The sequence below is a fragment of the Equus quagga genome, chromosome 8 (assembly GCF_021613505.1).
Source record: "Equus quagga isolate Etosha38 chromosome 8, UCLA_HA_Equagga_1.0, whole genome shotgun sequence".
Taxonomy (NCBI): Eukaryota; Metazoa; Chordata; class Mammalia; order Perissodactyla; family Equidae; genus Equus; species Equus quagga.
In genome coordinates, this window is record NC_060274.1 from 114,002,086 (window position 1) to 114,007,375 (window position 5,290).

Sequence of the window (5,290 nt, forward strand, 5' to 3'; positions counted from 1 at the left end):
GAGATGAAAGGTGGGTATTTATGAAGAGAATTTGCTCTCATGACCAATTAAAACTGAAGTCTTGATAAAAATGAATGTGTGTGTTTAGTGTTGTGCACCACAGTGATTAGACATAACTGGCATGCAGCTTGCATAGATAATGCTACACCATGGTTTCCCAATTCCAAAAGGTCAAGAGTCTGCCCAAAGACACCCAGCTAACTGTAAGACTCAGACTAGAATCCAGGTCCACTTCCCAGTCCACAGCTTTTCCCACATCCCTCTCCAGTACTGACAAGTGAAGTAACAAACAGGGTAGGGAGCAGAACAGGTTGGGGAAAGATGCAACCAGGTTTCATGCATGTTGGGTGTGAAAGGACACTGGACATCTGCATGGAAATAGCCAGTCAGCAACTGAACATGCAAGACAATACCCATAGAGAAAAATTTCTTACATGCTCCCTATGCTTGAGCACCACACCCAGATGTGGGAGAGGTCTACACTTTCTCTCAACAGAAGCCGGCTCAGGAAGAATGTGGCTTCCCGGGAAGGTGTCCAAATGAAGGCCAGGAAGCTACATTCTAGGAAGGAGCATCCCACCATTTCCTTTTTGCACCTACTTGCTTAACCCGCTGACTACTCCCCCACACATCCTGTGCCTTTGCCCTATGGTCAGCACATGGAGGGGGCTACTGCCGTTTCCTTAGTTCATCTAAAACCCAATAATGAGTAGTATACACCTATAATGACCAGATTGAAAATGAGACATCATACAACTGAGATAGGCAAATGAGAAGAAAATTAAAGGCATGATGCAAACCAGCAGCGATATTGGACACTATAGTGGAAATCATACATGGTTTTCCACTGAAATGTCATCTGATCTGAGCATACACACCAGCAAGAAGTGAATTTTCCTGAATCTCTGACATAAAGACTACTCCAGAGAGCGGTTCTCAGTCTGTGACTTAGCTCAGCCCCCCAACGAACACCAGCTAGGCTCATCTTGAACTGAGTTGATCTGAATGGGAAAAGAGTCATCTTTCTCATCATTACTGGTAGAATTCTTTTCTTTTTTTATTATTTTATTTAGGTCATAATAGTTTATAACATTGTGTAATTTCAGGTGCACATCATTATTTGTCACTCACCATATATATGTGGCACTTTACCCCTTAAGACCCCACACCCTTCCCCTCTGGTAACCACTAAACTGTCCTTTTTGCCCATGTGTTTGTTTACCTTCCACATGAGTGAAATCATGCGATGTCTGTCTTTCTCTGTCTGGCTTATTTCACTTAACATAATACCCTCAAGGTCCATCCATGTTATTGCAAATGGGATGATTTTGTCTTTCCTTATGGGTGAGGAGTATTCCATTGTATGTATATACCACGTCTTCTTTGTCCATTCTTCAGTTGATGGGCACTTGGGTTGCTTCCACAACTTGACTATTGTGAGTAATGCTGCAATGAACATACGGGTGTGTAAGTTTCTTTTGATTGTTGATTTCAAGTTCTTTGGATAAATACCCAGAATTGGGACAGCTGGATCACATGCTATTTCTATTTTTAATTTTTTGAGAAATCTCCATACTGTTTTCCATAGTGGCTGCACCAGTTTGCATTCTCACCAGCAGTGTATGAGGGTTCCCTTTTCTCCACATCCTCTCCAACATTTGTTAATTTTTGTCTTGGTAATTATAGCCATTTTGACAGGTGTAAGGTGATATCTCATTGTAGTTTTGATTTGCATTTCCCTGATGATGAGTGGTGTTGAACATCTCTTCATGTGCCTGTTGGACAGCTGTATATCTTCTTTGGCAAAATGTCTGTTCATATCCTCTGCCCATTTTTTGATTGGGTTGTTTTTTGTTGTTCTTGTTGAGTTGTATCAGTTCTTTATATATTTTGGAAATTAACCCCTTGTCAGATATATTATTTTCAAATATTTTCTCTCAGTTAGTGGGTCGAATTTTCATTTTGTTCCTGGTTTCCTTTACCTTAGAGAAGATCTTTAGCCTGATGAAGTCCCACTTCTTCATTTTTTTCTTGATTCCCTTGCCTGAGTAGACAGGGTATTCAAAAAGATCCTTCTAAGACCAATCTCAAAGAATGCATGGCCTATATTTCTTCTAGGAGTTTTATGGTTTCAGGTCTTACCCTCAAGTCTTTAATTCATTATGAGTACATTTTTGTGTATAGTGAACGTTAATAGTCTACTTTTATTCTTTTGCATGTGGCTGTCCAGTTTTCCCCACACTATTTATTGAAGAGACTTTCCTTTCTCCACTGCGTGTCCTTGGCTCCTTTGTCAAAGATTAGCTGTCCATAGATGTGTGGTTTTATTTCTGTGTTTTCTGTTCTGTTCCATCGATGTGTGTCTGTTTTGTACCAGTATCATGCTGTTTGATTACTACAGCTTTGTACTATATTTTGAAGTCAGGGATTGGGATGTCTTCAGCTTTGTTCTTTTCTTCTCAGGATTGCTTTGGCTATTCGGGGTCTTTTGTTGCCCCATATGAATTTTAGGATTCTTTGTTCTATTTCCATGAAAAGTGTCATTGGGATTCTGACTGGGATTGCATTGACTCTGTAGATTGCTTTAGGCAGTATGAACATTATACCTATGTCCATTCTTGCAATCCATATGCATGAAATATCTTTCCATTTCTGTATGTCATCATCAATTTGTTTCAATAATGTCTTATAGTTTTCAGCATATAGGCCTTTTATCTCCTTGGTTAAATTTATTCCTGGATATTTTATTCTTTCTGTTGCAATTGTAAATGGGGCTGCATTCTTTAATTCTCTTTCTGTTACTTCATTATTAGCGTATAGAAATGCAATTGATTTTTTAAAGTTTATTTTGTACGCTGCACTTTTGCTGTAGTTGATTATTTTTAATAGCTTTCAGATGGATTCTTTAGGGTTTTCTATATACATAATCACGTCATCTGCAAACAGAGAAAGTTTCACTTCTTCCTTGCCAATTTGGATACCAAGCATTTCTTTTTCTTGCCTAATTTTTCTGGCCAAAACCTCCAGTACTGGTGCTGGACCTCCCAGAGGAAGTGGAAGGAGGTAAAGGGATCTCATCTCCTTCCCAAATGGCACTGTGAACCAGGGCACAGGAACACACACAGCTCTAAGAGGGGGGAGGGGCAGCTTTCTCTGGGAACACCTTTGTGCTCCAAGTTCCCTCACAGCCCAGAGGAAAGCCCCACAGAGAGGTGGCTAAGCTATTTCAGGGGTGTCTCCATTAAGCCAGAACTGCAGGAGAGCACATAGCAAGGGCAGAGTGAGAATGCCCCAGAGATCAAGCACAAAAGAAAGTGCCCCTCACCCTGCCACTGCTCTAGCTCATTCAGCCAGAGCACCCATGCATAGGTAAGAAAAGAAGCAGCTGTGAGCAAGTGAATCAGAAATCACAGATGGGACCTGTCAGCATAGATTCTAAGATCAGGCACAGACATGAGGGGTCACAGCAGACTCGGGCTACACAGGTCTTGTCCCCCACCCAGTGGCAGCAGATGGAAGATGCAACCAGACACTATCACTATGTGAAGGCACACATCTGTGCCAAAACAGTAGGAAGAAATATATTAATACTACAGACCACAAGAAAAATGACAAGCACCCAGAAATCAACCATGAAGGCACTGAAAATTGTAACCTAAATGACAGAGAATTCAAATTAGCTATCATAAAAAAATCTCTATGATTTACAAGAAAATACACATAGATAGTTCAATGAAATCTGGAACAAAATTAATGAATAGAGGGAGTTCTTCACAAAAGAAATCGAAACTATGAGGAAAACCAATCAGAAACATTGCAGATATAAAACAAAATAGGAGAGATAAAGAAAAATCTGGAGTCTCTGAATAACAGAGCTGATATTATAGAGGACAGAATAAGCAGTCTGAGGACGGAAATAATGAAATGCTTCAGATGGAAGAGGAGAGAGAATTAAGACTAAACAGAAATGGAGAAATTCTCTGAGAAATATCCAACTCAATTAGGAAATGCAACATAAGGATTACAGGTATTCAAGAGGGAGAAGAAAAGGAGAATGGTGCAGAAACCTTGTTCTGAGAAGTAATAGCTGAGAACTTCCAAAACCTGGAGAATGAGCTGGAATTACATGTAAATGAAGTAGTAGAACACCTAATTACATCAATGTAAAAAGACTTTCTCTAAGGCATATAGTAGTAAACCTGACAAAAGTCAATGACAAAGAAAAAATATTAAGGGCAGCAAGGCAGAAGAAAATAACCTACAAAGGAGCCCTATCAGGCTTTCAGCAAATTTCTCCGCAGAAACCTAACATGCTAGGAGAGAGTGAAATGATATATTCAAAATTCCAAAAGAGAAAAGTTTTCAGACAGAATATTCTATCCAGTGAAAATATCCTTCAGATACAATGGAGAAATAAAACCTTTCCCAGATAAACAAAAGTTAAGGGAGTTCACAAGCACAAGACTCCCACTATTGGAAATGCTCAAGAAGGCCCTCATAGCCGGAAAAAAAGAAAGGGTTTACAAAGCCTTGAGCAAGGAGAGAAATAGGTAGACAAAATCAGAAAATTGCAGCTATCTGTCAGAACAGGTTAGCAAACCCTTAACTTAATAATGTTATTATCAAAACAGTTAACAATAACATTAAAGATAAAAGGAAAGAAAACATCCAAAATAAATATGATCTTGTCATTTTAACCACAAACTCAAGACACAACAATAACTTAAAACAGAAGAGGAAGGGATGGAATCGGCTTAGCCTAAGGATATAAGAGGCTATCAGAAAATAGACTACCTCATCCATGAGATTTTTTTTCTACAAACCTCATGGTCATCAATAAATAAATAATAAGAACAGAGACACAATCATAAATGAACAGAAAACTGAAAAAAAAATCATAGAGAATTACCAAATTGAATTGGTAGTCTAAAATGCACAGGAAGACAAACAAGGGAAATGCAGAACAACCAGAAATGGAGTGAAGAAATGGCAGCATTAAGCCCTCATATATCAATAATCACTCTAAAAGTAAATGGATTGAATTCTGCAATCAAAAGACACAGAGTCGGGGGATGGATTAAAAAAAACAAGGCCCAACAATATGCTACATCCAGGAAACACATCTCAGCCCTAAGGACAAGCAATGGCTCAGAATGAAGGGATGGGAGATGATACTCCAAGCTAATGGCAAAAAAGAATAAAAGACCAGGAGTAACAGGTAATGAGAAACAAACAAGGGCAAAATATAATGATAAAAGGGTCATTCCACCAAGATGACATGACGCTTATG